This window comes from Neolamprologus multifasciatus, chromosome 1 (genome assembly GCF_963576455.1).
Source record: "Neolamprologus multifasciatus chromosome 1, fNeoMul1.2, whole genome shotgun sequence".
Lineage (NCBI taxonomy): Eukaryota > Metazoa > Chordata > Actinopteri > Cichliformes > Cichlidae > Neolamprologus > Neolamprologus multifasciatus.
The window spans coordinates 14,356,521-14,381,371 of NC_140439.1; the positions used below are offsets into that span (position 1 = coordinate 14,356,521).

The following is a 24,851-nucleotide window of genomic DNA, read 5'->3' on the forward strand; positions in this document are numbered from 1 at the left end:
CAGCAGCTTCTTTCTCCTCCTCTTGCTAGCTGGGTATCTGATGACCAGTAGGGCATAAAGTCATGTGAAAAGGAAACGCTTCATAGAATTCTATGTCATCCTATTAAAAAAAATAATTATACCCATACTGGGAATTAATCAAACTCAGTGGCAGCTAAGAAATTGCATGATTAGTTGATCAAGTATGAGGACATACTCTATAAAGGCAGATGTTTTGACAACTTTGACAGTCTAGACCATTCAGATGTATGATAACAAAATGCCACAAAATGCCCCCCTCCCAAACAAAAAGAAAAAAAAAACCAAACAAATAATTTATACAAAAATCTCTCAGTCCACAAGACGCATTGCCACTGGAGGCTCTCACTGCATGTATCCTTCATCTTATACCAATTGTTTCTATGATAACTGTGGCAGTGGCAGATACATGCTCATTGGTTTCTATGATGCTGCAGGTCCCCTATTTTTGCATTTCGCTTCTGTCATGTGATCACCTGTCAAATCAATATTATGTTCTCAGTCCATGCATGTCTTATTTTCTGTAGTCCAGTTTTATCAGTATGTTCTGGTTCCTCAACAACTAATGTGGCTCTTGTTAACATCTGAGCAAATATGGCTTCTCTTGCTCAGATTAAAACTCCATTTTCCAGAGGCAGTAATGTCAACACTACAACATCCAGCAATATATGTAAACCCCAACATACTTACAGATACTTTGGACACAAATATATTGAGATTATAAAAGTCCCAGTTATCATAAAAGTCTCACTTTACAACATAATCTTGCTCAAAAAATAAGGAAATGTAGAGAGTGTGCAAGAGTAAAGCTCACAAACAACAACCACACACTCACTGTTTGCTCAGTGCAAGTTCCTATGTCACTCACTCACTGGCATACACCCACACACCCCTACAAAGCAAAGGGCTTATTTGGATAGTCCTTAATCACTGCTGAGGGCTACACAAACATCCTGAGCTCAAAGGGCTTCACAGTGCTTCCATTAGAACAACAATTAATGCAAAACAATATTAAAAATTAAATATTAATCACATAATTGAAAATAAAACACAATGTGTATTTGGAGAATTCACTGAAGGCACAGGGTATCAAGGCCAACCTGGTCATTATCATCCCCATCAAAAAATGCTCGCACAAGCGTGTCAGCATAAACCATTATTATTATTAATACATGGTACATAAATGGTAATGCAGCCCCTAAAAATTGTATCACTGGTACATGTTGCCCAGTTCTTTTGTTTCTTGCACAATGGCGCTACATCATACACTGCAGGCAAATGAATATGTCTGTCACAGATAGAACTACAAATTGAATAGAAACATTTTTAATCAATTGTTGGTAACTGTTTTTCATAGATAAATAAATCTTAATCCATTTCCAATCTCTTGTTTATTTGCTCTGGGGCTCCTACAGCTGTCAAAAATCTTCATTTGAACTCCCCTAAAAACACTGGAGCATCTACTAACGCACAGGATTGAGAGCGAGTGAACCACAGAGCACACAGCATCCAGCAGTTTCAGTTAATGATATGTCTGCAAGCAATGCAAGAAAGAAAAATATGATAGTTTGTCTCTATTTCATGCCTCTAAAATGCTCCTGTTGGTTGACAACTGCATTTGAACATTTTTTTATTTTGTTCACGCCTATGGTGAGCAAAGTCTGTCTAAGTTTTGCCACAACAAATCCACACTGACAATGCTAATCATCCCCTATTTTTCAGTATAATATAGTGGCACTATGTAAAAACAAATAAAATTCATAAATGAAAGGAAAGCAATGATGAAAGCTATACTTTTTGCAGTCATTTGCTAATTAGCTGTCACCCTTTTCAATAGCTATTTGTTTGCGTGGGCCACATAAAGGAAGAGATGTGAGCAGGGAAAGACAATATATGGAAATAAAGTAAGAGTCTGAACGAAGACTTGAAGTATTTTGTGTTTCCATATATTCATTTTAGTTAGATTTATTATAGAATGGTTGATCTGATTAATATTAGGAACGCTTCAGCTATTTTGTAATTTAGCCTCTTGGGACAACAAATTTTCCCAAGAAAATTGGGAATTTTTCCACATTATTAGATAAATAAACTATTTCATATCCCATTGCATCAGCCAATATTACAGGGTTTCCATGTGAGCCTGCCTATCAGGAATAGTGGGTAACAAATATCCAGGCCAAGATTTCCAGTTTTACCTGTCATTCATTGTTTATAGCTGCTGGTTTCAGATTCCATGTAGTGGAATGTAATCCTTCTCTTTTTTACTCCACGGAGAGTGAACTGTGCAATCAGATCCTACTCCAACTTGATTGTTCAACAGAACTCAGTGTACAAGAAATTTTCCAATTCCTAAAATATTGTGCGTATATATAGGTATGTGTGTGTGTGTGTGTGTGTGTGTGTGTGTGTGTGTGTCTGTGTGGTTTTATAACTAAATGCTTAGGCTACTTTAAAGCAAGCCACATTAACATATGAAAATGAAACACATAACAGGAGTCACAAAGCTTAAAGTTAAACGTAGAGTCACAAGCACTAATGACCATTAGGGGTTGTGATGGCGTCAAACATGATGTGGTTTCTAATTTACATATTTTAATTTTGAAACTAATTTGGAAGTAATGTAGTGTCACACAATATGCAAATATCATATAATGAATGGAAGCACATGAAGCACTATCCCTTTTGATGCCTATTATTTGCTGCAGTGGATGATATGCGCAACGCATGCTAAATGGTACAACAGTGGAGTTTAGGCCCTTCAAAATTAGCTTGGTAAATTGGAATAAAAAACTCTCTATCCTTCCCTGGTTCTGCTAGCATCAGATGCTGATCTTTATTATAAAAAGCACACTAAATGTATCAGAATTACTGCTGCTCCATTTACATATCCATGCACATACGTGAATGTTCATCACAAATCATCTTCCAAATTTGAATTCAACTGTTGAAGCAATTACTTGCTTAAAATAAATAAATAAAAACATAAACAAATTCTCATTCTTCATTGTAACAAAATGTCTGCTTGGGGAAAAAAATAAAGTTGAAGTGTACAAAAAGGCATGATGTAACATAGCAGCAGATGGGTTTACAGAAGAGACAAAGAGTAAACCTACCCTATCAGGGGGGCCATATGTGCTTTGGATAGCATCCCAACTCTTGGTGCGTAAAAGTGGCAGATGTTTGCTTTAAGATTGCACTTGCACACTTTAAAACAACAGCACCAGAAACGACAAAATGGAAGAAGTAATTCTGTTCGCATGGTGCAAAACAGCCAACATATTGTATCATAGAACTTTTTGTTCCTGACAAATTTCATTATATAAAATAGGAGAACATATTGCTGCATGATTAGAACAAAGCTGATGTCATCCTCACATGTTATCTACAAATCAGTTAGAGAATAAGGCTATAAATTATATGAGAAGGTTTTAAGCAACACACAGAGTTAGTACTTGAGATGTATCCTTTATTACCTTTAATTCATTAATGTGACTGCTCTTTTTACTGGATTAAGATCACATTGGTCTAATTGAGGTCATTTCAACATTAAAGCCCAAGTTATCACATAAAGATGTTTTGCAGATACAGGCTAAGGGGAAAAACACAGGAAAGGCTTGAAATTGAGTAAATGACAGGCACTCACTAATGCTGACAACTGCCAGTTACTGCCTGGGGTGTCACATGATCAGTTATGATGGACTCTGATATGAGTCACTTGGAGTTAAGGCTCTTAAAATGGGACACTGTGACCTTTCTCTTGGGTACAAGAGCGGTCTGGAAGAGAACAGCTGATGCAGCTGTTAGTGCTGCAGCACTTTTGCTATTTACAAAGCATCTTCAATGTTCATAACCTTTTCTGCCAGAAGCTCTGTTATTCACAGTCTTCATGATCAGGGTTGATGGGCTTAGCGTGCTTAAATCTACGCCCAAATGACCTCTGCTATCAGCCTTTCCAATTGGTCTCACATTTTTTTTATGTGGAATTAATGTTTTTGTCTTGAATATAAAGGTGTCACATATAAATGCATCATTCTGGATTGATAGATAGTGTCAAATTGATGCAACATATTACTGTCTTAGCACTTAATGTGTTAAAATGTAAAGTACCTCAAGATGACTCTTGTGAATTGGCTGGTAAAAATAAAAAAAAACATTACACACCACACACACCCACGGCACATGTGTGTGAATCCCTTCCATTTCACTGAGTACGGTGTGTTACTAAACACATGTGACTGGTTCTGTGCACCCAGGCTTGTATTGTGCGAGTGTGTGTTCCTGCATGTGAGAACGAGAGTGAGAAAAGGGAGATAGCTGCTTCATATCTGATACCTGTGTCACTTCCACTTGCCCTAAAATGGAAATTATATTGATATTTCATACTGTAGATGTAGATATATGTAAGATTACCCTTTGGGGACTTTGACTCTTCTTTGAATTAGGACTTGGAATAATCAAATACTATGAATTTTTATTCTTCTTAATCATGAAAAGGCTATGTGGAAATAGCAGAGCCAGAGTTGATTAAATGCAGCTGAGATTCATTGAATCTGGCTCAGAGCTCGAAGGAGTGTTTTAAATAGGAGTCCATTTAACAAAATGTTATGTTCTTAATGGGAAGGTAATAAGATGGTCTTTATCTTTTATTGAAAAAAGTGGAGTCGTTTTCGAGCATGATGATGTATGCTTTGAAAGAGAAATACTTTGAGCAAAGGCGGTAGAGAGAAGGGCCAGAAATATCATGAAAGAGAGTGACTTTTGATCATGTGCTTTGTGCCTGATGTTTGTCAAGTTTAAAGCGGAGGTTATATTGAGCAGGGAGACGTTAAAGGAAGTGAAAAGGACTATAAGTTGCATTATCTAAACAAGTATTCTTTTAGGAAGGTTTAGCTAAAAAAGCTAAATAAAGACATTGATTTAAAAAGTTAATTAGCCCATAAATATTACTGCTGTAACCTGATGAATTTTAGTGCCGCTGCATTACAATAAAATGTGCAAACAGCTTAGATGCAGTTTCTTCCCGAGGGCTAATATACTAGAATCACTTTAATTGGGAGGTATTAGGTTAATTATCACACTGAGATAATTTGTGATGCTGCCAAAGTAATAGAGAAGTTAATTAAATGCATCTCGCAGTTTGGACATGTCAAAGAATCCAGTGCTGTTTTGTTACCTTGTCAGGTTCAGTATCATTTGAATAGAACAAGAATTTACTGTCTTATTATTTATATTTGTGCTTAAAAAATTATATGACATGTCTCAAGTTGAGTATGAACGTTATACTCATTTGCAGAATGAATTTTTTGAGGTCTACATAATTTAATGTTCAAAAAATTGCTCATTTTTCACACTTTTTTTTCACTTTCTAGACTGCTGTTTTGTTGCATTGTATTTAACGTCTGTTGTGATTGGTCAGCTGACTCAGTGGAAACAAGGCACTGGTTGTCTCCCTAAAGTGTGTCACTATTGGCCCAGCTCTCTAGTATCTCCCAGAAACAAGGAAAGGACTGTAGAAGCTGCTGCTTCACATAGTGGAATAGTTTCATGCAGTGGTACTGCCAGCATCACACTTTCATGCAGTGCTTTAATGCAGTGCCATTGCCATTTCCTAAATGGTTTGCACTGTGACCATTTATTCCTTGCAGCTGAGGCGTAGGCGAGAGCTACTGTACCGAGACTGGTCTCCACCAATACTGGTGAACCTGCTTTCATTGCTGCAACTGCTGTGGTAGCTTATGCTTTGTGCAGCATACTGTGCTTCCACCTGGAGTGAAATGTGCTGTGTACTGCAGTTATTTAAATACTGTGATTTTGTCCTCCTCGCATGATTTATAAAGGCGGGTTTTTAAAATAATGTCGGTTTTAAATCCTTCTTCATGTTTTCCTCACTGAATTTAAAAGTTTGACTTTTTTCTTTGTCACTCACATAAAAGTAAATCATCATTCACAAAAAGAGAAAAAAGAAATGTGAAGCAACAAAGCTTGTGTCATTTCATGGATAACTTCTAATGCCAGAAGAACTGGATATGGCAGTATAACACATCAGCCTGCTCTTATTAAAGTCTAATTATACTCCTTTTGCATGTGTATATTCCTACTTAAGTAGAAGATGTCCAGCATTGTGGTGTATTGACAGCCCCACTGGCTGAGATGATGTTATGTGCAGGTTAATCTAGCAGGTCTTGTTGTAGTGGCACGAGATGAAGGGGAGGATTTAGACGTGCCCTCTTGTGTGTGCTAATTAACTGGTACAGATTGTTCCCCTCACCCCACTGCATCTACACACCAAACAGTTTACGCCAGCCCCTCCGCCTCTTGCAACCATACAAAATCTTGTGTTCTTTACAAACTCTGACATTCATTGTTGGATATTCAGGCGGCTTCACCTTCTAATGAATTTCCCTGGGGCCGAGAGGTCAAGTCCTTAAATAAACACAATTAGATGTGTCAAAGGCCTTGACGCAAGCTAATGTTATACCATTTACTCCTAATTACTCTTTCAACTTGTCTAAACAGAGTGCCTGTGAACACTTTTTATGGTGACAAACCTACTTTTGACCTATTATCCAAAACACCATTCGTGACTGCATTAACTGTTAATACAACTTTGAATATATATCAATGATTTTTTCTTTGCATTTATATATTTTTCCATTTATAATTTATGGCCAGAACAACTTTATACTATTGAATTGCACACATTTCAAGCATCATCGGGAGCGTATATATTATAGCCATAATGCCCCAGCAATGCTGTGAATACACATTATTGTGTGTTACTACCAAACATATGTTTTATAGGAGAGTATGAATAATTTTCTTTGTCCTTTATGCTTTAGAGAACACCTGTAGGCAGGCTGAGGAGGAGGATATATACGGTATGTGTAAAGTGTCTTTTGAACACACAAGTTTTTGCTCTTGATGAGTAACTCTGCTGTCCTGACTTGAGTGGGAAGTTCATTTCACTGGAGAGGCAAGAGAGGGAAGAATCAAGGCCAGGTGATGAAGTAATGACAAGGTTACCCGCACGAATGAAGAACCATTGGTGGAGTAAGAGCGCACAGCTTAAGGGCTTTTGTGAGTTGTTCTTTTCATTATTAAATTAATGTGTAGGATTCGGGAGCATGCACAGATATTTTGCAAAAACAGCACCCCAGCATCTGCAATTATCTGCCACTGCGCTGTTGTTAAAGAGTATTCCTTTGGAAAGATTCATCTCTGTCATTCTGTCTTTATCTCCCCCTCCTCTACCATGTCTATCTGTGAAAGATGAAGTCTTTAAGACCCACACTAATCCTGTCATTATGCTGTCGTCTTCACTGGCATATCTTTTCACTTTCTTGGTTATCCTGTGGACTAAAGCAATTATTGCGCTGCAATTGAAACATCAAGTAATTAATTCATTTTGTATGTTGAGCATACTTGGGTTGATGTCACACTTCGAGTGTGAGACGAGTGTGTTTATGGGTCAGCTGTTGAGAAGGGTAAGAATAGCAGTCAGGATTTTATGCATCTCTTGGCACATGGGACCCCCACCCAAGGCCATGAAGTATATAACATGCAGAGTAATGTCATTTAGACCTTGGCAAGCTTCTTGTGTCCCACTCAGGGGACTATCTCGCCTCCACAGTGCTATCGCCCTCATCCTCTCTATTCCCCCTATGTTTCCCCTGCCTCTTCTTTTCATCTGCTCCATTGCTGCATGCCACATTGTTGAATTCTCTTTCTTCAGTCTGTTCCTATTCTCCATTTCCTTCTCTCTCTCGCTTCTCATCACTCTTCTTGGCCTCCCTCCTTTCATCTTAATTGTCTAGCCCTCTCTCTGTACATCTTCTGCCTCCTGGTGCATGCTGTCATCTGCGACCAGCGTGGCACAGAGCGCCGCAACGCACTGCGGTGCCATGATCCAGAAACCCCACATTAACACTGGGATTTCACCCAGAGATTATTTAAGTGTGGCATGCCTGCCAGGCAGGGTTCTTCTCTGTAATCTCTACAGCCCCATGAATAGAGTAGGACTGGGAAAGAGGGGATTTGGAGGAGTTTGAGGGCTGATTGGGTTCTAGAATGGGTACGGTATGGGCTTTTAGGCATTCTCAATATTTCAGTTCCATATGGAGTTGGATTTAGGAGGTGGGGTGATAGCTCAATGTGTCACAGAGAAACTGAGGTTAAATCCCTGGCAATATGATCCTCTTCTTCTCAGTTAGCTATGTATCCTTCTGAGGTTTGCAAAGTAATTTAATTTGAGGTAATTGTAGCGAGGATCCATAATTAAAAGGATTAAAATGCATGCCATTTATAGATGGGCTAAAGGAAATGAAATGATGAGGCCGCTGGCACCATTTCTGCTAATGCCCCATACATGTCTTTCCTTTTCATATCCACTCCTTTGTCAGGGAATTCAGATTTGCATTATTTAATGTGTCACAGGATTCAAATGTAGGATAAAAATAACAACTGCAGACGTTCACAGCAATGACACCACATGTCTGGCTGTTATTACTAGCTTGTGCACATTTCATTTCACTTATTTTATTTTTTTATCATACTAGTCTACTGTTTGAATTATGTCTCAGGAAATGTGTTTCTCTGTGTCTATTTGTGATGACAGAGCGTGTCCTCGACTCAACATGGTCACCCTCTCACAGCGGCAAAGGTCTTTGACCCCATCAGAGAGTCAGAGTGCCTGCTGATTTTTTGACATTGAGAGGGGAACAGACAAAGCTACTCATCAAATGTCCAATGACTGAGAGAACTGTAGGAGGAATGGTTTTTGATACAATGCCATTTACAATTTACTACCTATTCTATGCCTCAACAACAGCTTGAAAAGGGTTGGTGTTGCCACTTATTATTATTTAAATATTACTTTTCTTCAGCATATCCTTTGTGAACATTTCCGTGAGGTAAACGTTAAAAGATCTGTTTTTGTTTTTTGCTATTTCAAAAACGAAGAGGCTGGACTCAAATAAATACTGCAAAGCAACCTACGAGGATGTACACTGCATAAGCACAGAAATGTCAACAATAAGGCAACGTACCACCATATTAGTTTAATTGTCAACAACAAAAACAAACAAAATGTTAATGCTAGAGAAGATTATGGAGTGGAATTTCTTTACAGTAGCACATTTTTCATATTTTGTACACTTTATGGTGTGAAACATCTGCCTTTGTAATACCTACTTTATATTATCTATTTAACTCCCCATTTGTTTGTTTATTCTTTTCAGCTGTTAAGGTGAGCTGAAAACTTCTGCACTAAAATAGAATTTGAAGGTTTTTTTTAAAACCAACAGATATGTTTGATAATTGTAGGCATAGAGTTGTCTATAAAAACAATATTACATTTGTATTTTCATCTCCCTTGTAGTTTTATGTTTCTGTGGCGTACGGGACTGAGACATGTGTTCCAAACACACCTGAGTGGTGTATTACTTTGCTTTCATCCTCATGCCTCATGTTCTGCAGCTCCATGCCGGAAAGAGCTATTACAACAGGAGTAGCAAGGGAGAGTCATGGTGGTAGGCACAGATGTAAGGATTTAGGAGTACCTCGATGCCTAGCATTTACACAGGCAGCATGACAAAGGTATTCTCTTAACAACAGTCCCTTAGAGAGCCAATGAGGGAACATAATCCTTAAGATTAGTTTGATTGATTTGTTTCTTCCAACAGGATTCAAAATAGCAAGGTTGTTATAATCGTTCTCCTCTATCGAAACAAGTGAGGTGGAAAAGAAGCGTACACTGACAGCATAATGATATCTGTTCGACTGTTGATTTTATGAGTACCTTTTTCAAAACTGAAATGGTAGAATTTTTTAAAAAGCCTTCCGTTTCAAAAAGAGCCCTAATTTCCACATTTACAATTATAGTCAAATTTGTCAGTGTCAGAAATGAATGCCGAATGCCTCTTTTCAGTAAAGTTGAACGTCAAAGTGTGTTGGAAAAAAACCAAAAACAACAGGTCAACTGAGTATTATCACCAAAGCACATTTGAAGTAGCAAAAGATGCAAGATGTGTAAAATTAGTGAAGGAAAAGAAAAAGCATTTTGATGAGTGGGAGTTATAATGACTATTTCATATTTTACTTATTCCAGAGGGTTGCATTTCATCTAAACAGTGACTACAACCCACCATATCTATTTCTTGTGATAAACAGAGAAAATCATACCAGATTGCTTGTGCTGGTTAAAAGCAAAGCATTGTCATTTGTCCAAATATCATTTAAGAGGTTAACTTCATGCAAGTGCACATTTTCAATCCCTACTAACAGGCACTTCTGAAATCTACATCTTTGAGCTCTGCTGCTTCTTTTTTTCACTTATTAATATTTATGTAACATGAAAAATAATATTTTTCCATCCTTATATGCTCTGTTGCTCTGAAAGCTGAGTGATTTGTTAAGGGAAGAGGGATATGGCTGCAGAGGATGTGGGTAACAGTTTAAATGTCCTTGACAAGTGCACAGTTTGCAAAGGAGCAAATTTAATTTCCATGGTTTGAATTTTCAAAGGTATCACCTGCTGTAATTGCTTGACTGGGGGATCCATAAATCATTGTTCAGTAAGGTCATCTTGTAATTTCTTCCCTAATGCTGGCATTTATTTTCGTAGCATCCTCTCTTTCTTCTGATTTAATCTAGCTAGGTCATTTGAGAGATTAATTGCTGCCATCTTCAAAAACAACAAATTAGTTTCACACATGTTCTGACATTAAGACTGAGTAACCCCACGTAACAACATCTAGCCTGTCACAAAAATGCCCGACCACATTGGTGCTCGGTGTCATGTGAGTTTGCCACTGTTACAAAGTAATCACAATAAAGTGGTTTTTCCTCTTCATCTGATAAAATGTAGATTTGACTTATATAGAACTGGTGGGCTGAATTAATAATATACCACCTTCATATAGTTGAATGTTCTCCTTTTGCTTTTGACATGAATGTCATTAAAGGTCAGACACGATGTAAATTAAATCAATGTTTTTGATTATCCCACTTCATCATTAGTTCTGATTAATTTCTCTCTTCAAAAAGATGAAAATGGGAAGCTGATCTCCTACTATTTCTAGTTCGACAATCACACTTTCATCTTCAGCCATAAATTAGACTTCCCTTTTATCTTCCAAGTAGTGAGGTAAAATACATCAGCCCATCAACAAGTCACATTTTCAAACTCTTAATAATTGGAAAGACTGAATTTAGCCTGGAACCAAAAGAGATGTAAAGGTTCTTATTCCATTAAGACAGCTTTGTTCATCATGCAGTCTTATTAAAGTTAACATATAGTGTGTTTTTAAAGTGTGAGAATAACTGCGAAAACACTTTCTTCTCAACCATTGTGACATATAGTTGTTACAATCTGACAATGAAAGATTAAGTCCTGGGACTAGGAAGTGTTGTTTTGAAACTTTTGATATAACTAAGTAAGTCGCTGTTACCTCCTGCTTACTTAGATCTTTTACCTTCTTAATTTGTTTGTGCTTTCAGCTGCAAAATGTCTGTTACACATAAGAGGTATGGCATTAGTGGTATAGAATATAAACAGTACTTTTTAAACAAATTTCTTTGGAGAGGTTTAAACAGTCTCTCAAACTAAATATATGCTATATTTTTACCAGTGCATCTTTTTGTCTGTAAGAATATATATAGCAATCATACGTGGGCCATATTGTAGATCCAGTCCCTCTCACAGATGGAGATTGGAAGAGACTTCTGGGTTGCACAGACCTCCTGCAAAGATGTGATGGACACTTAATTACTTGGCTGACAGAAGTTATTCGCCACCTGCACCCAACAGGGGTTTCTGCCAGGCCCTGACCTCCACTTCCTCTCAGTGCACCCACCAGCTCACAGAGCAGATTTCTGCATATGGCTATCAGTCACATTCCATGTTATTATTATCAGGTTTTATTTCATTTTTAGTCTTGCTTTGTCGCTTTGTGCAAACACATGCACTGAAATACAATACTCATTTTTCATTACTGCAATAAATCTGTAGGAAATGATCATTTACTGATGATTCTCATTAAATTTACGTTTATCAAATCAGTGGGGATTTTTGCATTTGTACAATATCTATCCCGAGTGTGTGAGACGTACATTAAAGAAAAGCTTTGCCACAGATGACTGAAATGTAAAATTTAAAAGTTTTATTTTTCAAACTTGCATCGCTTTGACTGTTTCTTATTTAGACTTTGCATTTTTAGTACATATTATTAATAATTAATGTACTAAATAATTAATAATATTATTTTCTACTACTAAGGACACAGCTTCATGTGATCCAGTGGCTTTAAATATATAACTGCCAATTTTTGTTAACACCTTAACGCCACTGTAGCCGAGGCAGACGGTTCTCACAGTTGAAGAGGAGGTGCTAACTTTTTTGTCACTGCCAATTTAATGCCTGAACAACTTGCAAATTTTGACACATTTGCTTATTTAACAGGTAGAAATCATTGCGAACTACATGGTATGATGTAGCTACAAGCTTATGTTTAGATGTGAGGGACCAAAAACAAGTAGCAATACACTGTTAATGCCAAGAGTACAAATAGCATGCAGTTAATCTGCATGAAGTGAATAATCCATACAGTATATAGGTGACCTTGGAAATAATAAAAAAAGAGACAACCCTTCATTTTTTTACAAGCTGAAGTTTTATACAAAATCATAGATTATGGGCCACAAGTTTTCAAGCATACATTATTTCCATTTGATTCAGAACATTTTAATAGACACTATGGCACTATCCTCTCCCTCAGGTAATTATGAATAAATGTATATGTAGGCAGAACGTTGTCTGAAATTACAGTTATTAACAGAGAGGAGATGTACCTCAATATTGCAATTACAGAGCTCTCCTGGGATTAACAAATTCTGTTTTATTATCAAATTCCTTCAGGCTCCAGGTACTGATCAACACAGAGAATTACATGTCTTTCTGTCATTACAGTCTATGCCTTCCACCCACCCCACCCCCATCCATTTTAATTTTTTGTGCTACCCACTTGCTGTATCTCTGCAAATGAGCATTCACTGGACCTGCTGTGCCCTTCAGTAGCTTGTTACATACTTTAACGGAATTGACATGCAAACCTGCGCTTTATATCACGAGATGAAGCTATAAGTTATAAAGAGTTGCCAAAAGATTTACCCAGTTTTAGCGACTTAAGAAAAGGTGTGTGTGTGTGTGTGTGTGTGTATTAATGATTAATTAATGAAACATAATTATGGCTTTACAACACATTGTAAAATATATGATGAAAGGCAATGAATGTTATTGAGGTACAAGTTTTGTGGGGAGCCATGAAAGAAAATTGCAATATAACCTAATGCATGCACTGCAGTAAACCACAGAGTTCAACCCAGTCTCCTACAAATTATATTATGCATCTGATTTTCAATGGTTATTTGATTATATTTTTACAAGCAACATTTCATGCCTTTACAAAAGTACTGTGCGAACTTAAGCAAAGAGCAAAGTAAGACTGAAAATTGTAGAAATGGATGGAAATACAGTGTTTTATTAAAAAAAAAGAGGCTTATTAGTTATACATACTATGGCATTATTTGGTCTGTGATATTAGCATGTTGCTTGGTAACATGATGCTGCTACAGATACTCCCCTACACAAGGGTTCACCAAAGGCGATTTGTGTCTTCTCCAGCTGGAATTAAACCAGTAACCTTTTGCCTGACAAGCAAATGTGTTTTCAGCTCCTGAGAGAAGTTCACAGACAGACCGACATTTTGAGTTTTGAATATATATAGAGCGAGTTTTGACATCTGACATTTTTGAATATAAGTTTATCTAATATTATTAAACAGAATAAAATCTTTGACAAATGTATTGCAATTCTAAATACCTTAGCTAGTATAGAAGAATTAGTTTTAAACACAACTCTCAGGAGAGACTCTTTAATGTGAATTAGGTGAATAATATCTGTAAATTGTACCTCCCAACTTTGAAGTTTATTCTTATTCTAATGGCTGCTTCAATTCGTAATAATCTACTTGCTGAATATTGTTTCAGTACATACAATTTGAGATGCTGATTACCAGTAGTTTACACTGTTACACACCACTAAACCAATTTTTTTGACTCACATGAAATGTAATACATAGCGATTGTGCTGCCAGTGACAATTTGTTTTCTTCTTATCCCTTCAAGATTAAAATCAATACTCACTACATAACACAAAGATCCACATCACAAACAAAAACATAAAGACACGCTGCATTATGGCACGCCGTGAAGCAACTGAACTGAACCGCTGAGCTACACTGAAGCAGTCATTATTTTCTTTCATTTAGATTTTACTTTCTAATGTCTTCTTTAATACAGGAAAGAGAATTAGGGCCTTGGTGCACTATTACTTTTTTATGGGGTCAACTTGATCATTATCTGTATGTTACATTACTTACATCATTAAAAGCACAGCAAGCCCACACTAATTAAAATATTATGCTCTTGTTTTCAATTGGAAATCTATTTGTCATATGGCAACATAATAACCATCATCTGAGTAGGTTTTTTGTATGTGTGTTTGAGGACATGATTGTAATATATTTATGTCCCTCAATAATTGATATTTGGACTGTCAGGGCACCAATTTGTCCAAGTGTTTTCCAGAAAATTGGCTTAATAAAATTTATTCTCTCCTGCCATAAAATTCGTTCACTAGACTGCAAGAGGCAACTGTGAAAACTGTATTTATCATCACATACTTTATTCGTTATTGTAATCAGCTATAGTAATGTAAAATATGAATAAATGCATCTGTGTCACTGTTGAGATACTCACTGTCTTAGATGAGAAATCATATTAAAAGGTCAGTGACTGAGTTTTATGTAGTAGAAGATTAAAGAAGGAGATGACATCAGTTACATATGCCAGTTGTTGTCATGGCGACTAAACACTTCCACAGGACCGTACCAAACTTTGTATTTAGACTGCCTTGCACAAGAACTTAATAAAGAAAGTGAATTACTAACAAGGTAGAATTAAAAAAAATGAAAAGAAATTTAAAAACAAGTCTTTGTTCAATTAAATCATTATGGTACTGTGTATTTAGCTAATATAATTCTTAAATAAAATAAGAAAATCCGTTGTTTAAACTCAAGAATCTTAAGAAAGAATAACTATGCGAAAGGATTAGGGATTTTCTTATCTCAGTGCCTTACAAAGAATCATTTCAGTAGCACAGCTGACTTAATTTAACCATTCAGATTTGGGTGTTCAGACAGATAAACTGTAATTAATTAGGCCTACTGCTGAAAAATGACATTATTGTTCCAAAGCTAGAATGCTTCCAGCAAATTTGTCATTAGCAACCCTTTAACTATTCATTGCTCAATAAACATGAATAATGCGCTTTGTCTTTGGTGTTTTTTTTTCTGGTATTGATGGAATTTCTTTTGGTACTTTTTGGGGGGTTATATGTGTTACTTATATTAGAGATAGCAGTGCTGTCAAAAGTAAAATAATTTTCTGTAAAAAAATTGTATAGTACAGTATAGTTTAGTAAGAAAGATATGCAGCGTATGTCTTAAAAACCCTATGCACTTCATAATATATATATAAAAAAACCACATAATATAACACTTTCTGTAATTGTAAGTGTGCACAAGGTAACATATCGAGTCACACTAGGCATGACCAGAAATTAGTATCATATATCCTTTAAGGATTTTTTTGGCAGTTATGTAGGTTTACGGTATGTCATGTCGTCAAAAAAAACCCCCAAAAAACCAAAACAGTAAAAATTATAGTAATACTTTAAAGAAAATGAATAAAAACTACAACAATAATATACTCTTAGGTTCTGGTAATAAAATGAAACATTAGTAAAGAATTATAAAGTCCATCTCTCTGTTATACTTTCAGTTAGCTTTAGCTAGTTAGCCATTTTTTGCTTCCTCTGTCTTTTTCTGTTAATGTTAATGTATCTACAGCAGTGCTGTAAAGTGCAGCTTTGAAACAATCTGCATTTGAAATTATTCTTCTAAACGTTGTACTACAAATGATTCTTACAACAAAAAGTGCTTGTTAGCCCTAACACATATTCTTTGGCTGTCTGTGGAGCAGTGGCCTGGGCCCCGCCCACAGTGAAAGTTGACCACAGAAGCAGTATGACAAGAAATACCAGCAAAAGCTAGGTCACAGTTATTTCCCGTTTGACAATGTAGCATTATATATGCTGATCTTACAATTAGAGCAGGGCGATATGACCAAAAATATTTGTCACGATATGCATTTGAAAATTTGCGATAACGATATAACTGACGATATAATTGACACTTGACAAAATACTTTACAACTCCACAACTTTATTCGTGCAAAAAAAATCAATGTATTTTCACTTAATGCACATAAAAAACAGCTGCTTGTTTAAGTTAGTGCATCTATTTAACAGTGCAAATGCAAATTCCTTGCTGACAGTTTAACCAAAAGGCATTTCCAGTGGAAACTGGCCGACATATCCTCAGCATAACCATGTATAATACCCACAAAACTTAACAAAATATATACTGCCTTCTTTTTACTTGAAGTAATATATACTATTGAACCCAGTCTTCTTAGTATTTATAATATTTCCTTGTTAAGTAGTTTGTTCCCGAAGACTTGGGCTAGATCCCTCTTTCCTTTAAAATTATAGGCCAGTTTCTAAATGACCTTTTTATCTCAAAATGCTGATGTATCATTTTTATGCTGATGACACAAAGATATATTTGCCCATTAAATTATCCTATCCAGATATGCTGAGATTGATTAATAATGGTGTGAAATCCTAAATTGGATGTCAAGCAATTTTCTCCAACTGAACTCAAAACTTAAATTACTGTCATCGAGTCTTAACTCATGAATGTTTATGTCATCTGAGCATGAAAAAGTGACTAAGAGTGAAGTGAATAAATTAACGTCATAGTTACATTACACAAGTAACTATGTTATGTGTCATGCAAAGAATCTGCATGCAACATTACAACAGAAGATTAAAAATATTTTGAATTTTACAGTGTAGAAAAGAGTCGCTTTCTGCAGTGTAATGTAGAGATCCTTCCTTAAATAATCTTTCTTTAACTTGCACTATAGTTGTATTTGGTCCCAAACCTAGTACTCATCCTTACCCTGGGTCATAGTGCGATGTACAGCCTAACAGTGACAAAAGTGCAGATGCTGAGGTGTTTTGGATCTCACTATAAATAGGATGCAAGGTGTTTTCTACAGTGAAATTTAGTTCAGTCCTCATCATCCCTTTTTACTGTTGCCTCCAGGCCAAAAAGCGGTTTTTCACCAGTTTATTAATTCCTTGTCGGTACCTTTTCTTCTTCATCGTCACAAAGAACAGTGTTGCTTCCCCGAGCTGATACTGTACGTATGGTCTGCTGCATGCACTTAAGAGTCAGAGCTCAACAACAACAGTCTAATCTGCCCTTCTTCTCCCCAACTCTCTATGTTATCAGCACAGCACAGTTTGTTTTTAATATGGAAATCTCACCACGTCTCCAAATGCAGCTTCAGCATATTTTCACTGTGCTTACTCGCATTCTCAGTTTCTTATTCCTCTAGGAATATATTTATTTCCAAAAATTCAGCAGAGGCAAGTTTGTCAGTTGTCGATATCTGGTGCCAGTGTTGCTCTGGGAGTTGATGTTTGCTGTGCATATGTATAGTATTAAGGCAAATATCGGAAGACATGAAAATGCATTTTGGTTCCATTCATATAAAAATCAAATATTTAGATTTTTTGGAAATCTTGAATGGAGACTCTGGTCTCAGAAGGACATTTGTCTTTCAGCCATTCGATCATTCTTTTTTGCTTATCCAATTCAAATTCAGGGTTGCCGTGTGCCTCGCCCAGCTGTCATAGGGTGAGACACACAGGGCAGACAACCATTTACAATCACAATCACCAGTTAACCACGTCTTCAGACTGTGGGAGGAGACATGGGGGAGAACATGCAAACTTCACACAGAAAGACCCCGGCTAGTTGGTGGTGTCGAACTCAGGGCCTTCTTGCTGTGAGGCAACAGCGCTAACCGCACCACCGTGCTGCCCCCAAATGTATTTCAGACTTTGAGGAAATTTATTTTGCTTTCCCTCACTGCCAAAGCTCTTCCTGTGTCTACAATCCAATTCTCTTCTCACAAGTGCTGCACTGTGAAAAGCAGTTTCAGCTAAGAGTGGTTGTAGGTGGCATGGCCCAGAAATTTGTGGTGTACAGTAGATGGACAAAAAAAAGCTCAACATCTTTTGTATTGTCCTTGTGCTATTATTCCAGTAACCCTAAACTTGTTTTTCAAGTGTGAGAGCCCAGATGATTTTAATAGTATCTGTTGTATCACTTTTAGAGAGTCATGTAGAAAATGTAAGAGTAAAAAGAGGAATAACAAATATGGTATGTGATTACAGAATTAGTAATTGTAAGGCTTAGCAGTTAAAGCAGAATGTTGGAAAGTCAAAAGAAGCTGAAATAACTTTTTCTAAGATAACTCTCTTTTTCACTAAGGCTTAGTAGCTCCAGATTTAAACCTTTATATCATGCCAAGGAGTTTAATTGAGTTTTTAACAGAGGTGAATAATGAAAATGCTCACCAAATGCTCTCACGTGTTGATTTGTTGAAGGAAACTTGTAATTTGTAATTTATGTTACTTGGTAATGCGAGCTATCAGACCGCATGCTGTTTTAAAGCACTCTAGGCCATTTAAGCAACAAGCCATGCTACTGTAGAATTACCACTTTAGTGTGCTTCCAAATCATCATTAATCTTACTAATCAGGCAAACCATAGTCCAGGGCACATATTGGAAGAATGAACAGGAGCAAATAGGAGGTTAAGAGACTTATTCTTTGAAAAGTGAAAAGGAGGGAAAATGCTAATTACACTTCTCGAGTTTCTTTTCCAAGAAACACACAAAGTTCAATTCCACACATATTTCTTCACACACCATACTGTACAGCTGACATTAAAAAAGTCTGGTCGAGAGAGAGAGAGTAGCTTTAACTGAAAATTTGAATTACAAATTGATCTGAGAATAGCTTTAAGTGAGGTCTAAGATAATAATATTTACCACTGATCATGGAAAATTATGTAAATGATAGTCATTTTTTGACAGGCTTTGTGTTTTTTTTTTCTTACTATTGCTCACCTTCACTTCCCTTTTATTTTTCTTCGCTCCCCTTCAATTTTTTTTATCTGACCACCCTTCACTTCCATTCTCAAACTTTGTCTTTTTTTCTATTTTGACTCCATCCTGTGCTTCATCTCCTCTCATGAGAAGCTTCTTGCTGGCCTCAAAGGGAGCACTAGAAAGGATCCATCAGCCAGACTGGTATTCTCAGGAGAATGCATCCAGTGTTTTGCTCTGTTCTGCTCCACTCACTATTATATCTATCCAACCCTAGATAGCCTTTACTGTAGATCACAGGGCCTGTTTTCAAATTTGCTGCATAGCAGTATGAAGCTGTGATTCTATGCCTCGTTGGTTACCAACCACTATAAGACTCACACATTTCCCCAGGCTATTTACAATATATATATATATATATATATATATATATATATATATATACTTTTACCACAAGACGGATCTTTATGTATTGGTTATGTTTATAACATTGTGTGCCATTACATGCCTTGGTGTGCACAGTGATGGAAAGGTGGCATGCGTATATATCCTTAGTAGTAGAAGATAAAAGGGTCACAAAGAAAAAACTTACACCAGAAGCATACAGAATAAATCTCTCTGACATATCTTGAGGGTCTTTGAGTGGTTGTGGAAAAACAGCACTATGGAACTTTTAGCCTCCGTGCTGGACTAAAACAAAGCCTCATTCATCCCCAAATAACAACATCTGGGCATGCTTAACAGCATGGATAAATAAACAAGCCCTGTGGACACTAAATCCCCCACACTCAATCACTCTCATTCCCTCTCCACCCGTTCCCCCTTGCCATTCTCAAGGCTGTGAGTTGTTGGTGTGGGACTGGCACATCAGCACTGATAGTGTGCATCCAATTAATTAGCCAAATGTTATCTCATTAGTAATAGCCAGAAGACTAAAACACGACTCCCTTATAGTTGCAAACAACCTCTGGTCAAAAATAAGGATGATTCTCTCCTCCTCTGTAACCTCTGTGATCTTTTGATGCTGAGTGGGAGGAGAGAAAGAGAGGCATGTAAATACTTTTTTTGGTCAAAGTGTCCATCGTTAAACAGCTATTTCTTGTACCTCACATTTATTCCACAGCTTCCGCAGAATTAAGCACACCAGCCCTTAGCACAGCCTAATGACATTGTATCAGGAGGCAATCTAATGGTTTCTTTGTCTTTAAGGTATCTGTCTTTGTGGACATCTGCAACATTTGCACAGCGCTGTAAGCAAAAGTCAGCACCATCTGACACAGTTCTGAATCCCTTGCATTCCTCAACACCTGTGCCTCAATGTTATTTAAAGTACTCAGGGGCTCTGCACCAAACACAAGCCACCGGCTATTTGCTTCTTTGTGCGTTTGTGTGTGTGTGTATGTGTGTGTGTGTGTGTGTGTGTGTGTGTGTGTGTGCACACAGGGAGGAATTTGACTTCCTGAGCACAGTAACCATGAGCAACACACTATGCAGAGATAAAGTAGAAATAAATAATGTGAAAACAATTTTGTATGAATGAAAGGAACATTAATTTACATATACTCTATACTCCTTATTTATGCAGTAGAGCCATGTGCTTGTGAAATCAGCTGAATTAAAAAGCTTAAAAAAGCTTAGGGTATTTTGTTTTTGTTTCCAAATGACACGTTTTTCGCAATATTTTTCACAATTGTCTGTATTAAAAAAAAAAAAACATGAACAAAAGCTCAATAATGTTAGGCAGGAGATTCGGAAAACAATTCTGTTTCTCTATCTATTTGTTCATAACATCAGTATATTAAAAGAACTCTGTGACTTAGGAAAGCTATGTTTATAGCAAAACTTTAGCTAAGGTACAAAATACACACTGAGGTGTATTTTCTCTACAGTTACTTCACAAGTCACAAAAGGAATTCATACTGGGTCTGTTGATGTTGTGACGTTATGGTTTGTTGGTGCCTTTCGTTCGTCCAGCGCTCTTCAGGATTCAGTAAGAGTAACAAGATGTTATTTGACATCCTCTGGAGTATTCCCATTCACCAGTGACAGGTTTTTTTTATTACACATTTGGCATGTGCAGCCATGTTATTATGCAAGAATGTTTAAATGAATTACAATCCAAATAGGAAACTGGGTATCATGAATTATATGGTCCATCACCACTCCAAAATTGTAATACATGACATGAGATGTAACTCTGAGAACAGAGTTGGGAAGTCAGAAGGTAATGAGGCAAAAAAGGAAGCTTTTCTTCGGAACAAGATAATCAGGAAAGGTTAGCAGCTAATAAGTGCTGGTAGTCAGTGTTATCCAGTTCGGTAATTGAGCCTGATCAACAGGTAAGATTAAAATAAAGAGCAATGAAAGGAAAATAAATTATTTTTAAAAATGCATAATTATATTATGGATATGGAAACTGTGAATGGTCCAGCAAAAAAAAGGACATGACAAAAAGTATTATAAAATATAAAGAAAAATAATAATGCTGGCTAAAATGAGGGTTTTGTTCTTAATAAATGGGTTTCACCCACTCTAAGAGGAGACATTCTCTTGCACTGTCAAAAAGTCTTCTCCAGGGCAACGTGGACTAATGGGATAAAATCCCTGCTCTTACAGTGTACTTTCAATTAAACAGACTCACATATTTCTGCACACTTAAGAACAGGGCTCCATTCAGGTGCGTGCATCAATGGGGAGCCAGTAAAGAAGGATAGCTGGTGTTTTGGTTTTGTTTGAAATTGGTCTGCTGAGTCGGAGTTTTAAATACTCTCCATTTCTTTCATTTTTGGAAGTGTGGAGTCGGGCTCCTGGAGAGTGATATACCACAGAACTTTTATTAAGCTGGTAATAGAGAAGTGATATCCTGGAGTTGTTGCTGAAGTTTAAATATGTTGCTTTACTAACAGTGCCTCAGATAAATATTTAAAAAAAAAATAAAAACCTGAAGGGACAGTGTTCTGATAATCCTGTCATATGTTTTATTGGACTGCTTTATTTTGCAATGTATGGTCATGTTACTGATTTTCCATAGCATCTCTTGGGGTACAGTGGAGTGTGGACATTTCAATCTTTTATCCTTTATATTTAGATATCCAATTTTTTTTGTCTTCCCTACTCATTTGCTTTCCCTGTATGGGAATTACAGGCCGGTATTATACGACTCTTGTATATGAATAGATTTTGTAACCTATCAGCTCTATACCTCAAGTGGTCTTTTCAATCAGGCTTTGTCTCTGCATTTTCTCAAACAGCAGGTATACAGAGATTAACGGTGAAAATGGCTGATTCAAATTATCCTCTGCTGCCCACTGGGGCCACTGATTGTACCAATCTGCATGCAAATGGTCATGTTTATTACACCAGGGGAAAAGCAAAGCACAAAGTGTTCTTGATTAATGACTGGCTCTGCTTTGTTAAAAAAGGAATCAAAATTAAACAGGAAACATAGACATTACAGTCATTTGATCCTGCTGTAATCAATACACAAAGTCCAAATTCATCATATGTATATAGTCTAATTTACAACCTTGTGTTATTACATTATTATTTCTCAAGTGTCCAGTGATTGCAAAGTTAGAAGAAATGCCATCAGAGACATAAGGATTTTAATGTCGTCATTATTATCTTATTAAAAAAAGTAGATGCAAATGTGAGCCTTCTTTCTTGTTCATTTGTTCTCAACTGCACAGCATGTACTGTATATGTACACTGCGTTTTTCCTTCTTACCATCTCTCTTCCTTAAGAGTTCCCCAGATATCTACTCACTCATCTACAATTTCATTTGAGGAATTCATCTTGCCGTCTCCTGGGTACCATGTATTATTGCTCTCTGTGGTTCTTCATGCAACTATGATAATGTGTATCTTGGTTATACTCCTCACATGCCAATTATGGGTGCCTGTTATTGTGATGGACTCTACATTCACGCAGAAGAGTGACTGACTCCTGCTTCTGCTTTCTTCACATCATTTTGCAGTATGTGCTGTAAAAGTCAGAAAGCAGTATTAAAGAAGCGAGGCTTAGTGGAGTATGAGAAAATGTTCCCATTTGGATCAGAAGACATGAATAATTATAGCAATAGGAAAAAATTGCTCTCCTCATGCAAAACAGTTTTATTTTTGCCCAAGATGAGCTTTATAGAAAGGTTTATAGGCCAAGCAGTGACTGTCAGAAACAAACAATATGTGAATCTCCAAATATAAAAAATGTAAATGTCAATTTGTATGCTGTGTTGCATAATCCAAGACTATCATGTTAGATTACAGTTACCTCAACATCAACTTTGAAAATATGAAATCGCAATTTGAACTACAGACTCAATATTTTATATGAAGTAGGTGTTTTATGCATCAAAATCCCTTAAAAGTCAGTGCTAAACATACACACAATTGCATTTTAGCATTAACATTTACTAATTATTGTATTGTTATTATATTGATCCATCTAGAAGTCTTTGACAGAGCTCACAAAAAACAGTTTCAATATAAAAGTAGCTGCCCGATGTAGTGAGTTTGGTTCTTAGACATTTCCAGTGTTTTTCAAAATTACTCCCAGAAGTAAAGTACAGCAAGGTTGCTTTCAATGCAAAATGTTTAACTGAGCTTGAAATGTTTATGGCTGAATTTTCTGATCACATTGGTACAGGATAAAGGTTATACAGACCTTAAAGGTCAGCAGACTTAAACAGTAAGGTGATGATGTTATTCTAAGCCAAAAGTGTTTGTTATGGATTCTCAGTAGAACTAGCACACTGTAAACATTGCAGCAAGGCTCTGACCATTCACTGATGCTGGCATTTGAATATTAAGTTAAACTTTAATTAGCAAAAGTTTTACCACTCTATACCATTTTCTGGTATATCTTTGTAACATAACTAATCTGACATTTTATATATGTAAATGAAGAAGGAGAAAAAGCAGTTCATGCCCAGGCTTGCAAAAAAACAAAAACAAAAAGCAACCCCTTTTAGCTGATGCACCAGCCGATTAGCAGTTTGTGAAGCAAAGGGACAAATTAGAACAAATAGGTATAATTTTCTCTTTTAGGTAAAACAGAAAAAAAACAAAACATATGAATTAATTACCCACTAATGCTTTCTATACTATACAAACACAAACATGACTGCTTTGTTTTTCATTTTAAGAAAATAAAACTGATTCAAAGAAGGAGATTTATTCAAATGGGAGAATTCCATTACGTTTCATGCATTATGCATGTTTTCTATCAAATGAGATTTCAACAAATACCACCTGAAATATTTACTGTTTGATGGTGATGTATGTTCAGCCAAGGAGTAGCCAGATGGTGGCAGAGAGCTGGCAAGGAAAGATGATTTGTTGTGATGCAAATTGTCCTTCAACTTTCTTCCCCCCACCCCCCGGTTTAGGTGAAGTGAGGTAGGCTAATTTCCAGAAAATCATTTATAGTGGAGACAGCAACATGATTTACAATAAAGAATTAGTGAACTTCTATGCCTTTCAATAGCTTATAATATAACCGTTGGCCGACGTGTTTAAAAACCTGCGTAGATTAACAAATAGATAATAAAGACTATTAGAAACAATTTTAAATCTGCCAGACGGTGGCTTTCCTAAGATCTATAGCACTACCATGTCTCCCAGTTCCGCAAAGCACATCTCCTTCTCATTTCTGTTACATTCCTAGCTTGTTTTCAGAATCACTAAAGTAT

The 24,851-nt window shown here is 36.5% G+C and overlaps 1 protein-coding gene across 4 annotated transcripts in view; it reads left to right on the forward strand.

Moving 5' to 3' along the window:
• The window catches only part of pcdh9 (protocadherin 9), a 206,389-nt gene that overhangs the window by 164,708 nt on the left and 16,830 nt on the right, over nt 1-24,851 (forward strand). The gene's annotated exons all lie outside the window — the stretch shown is intronic.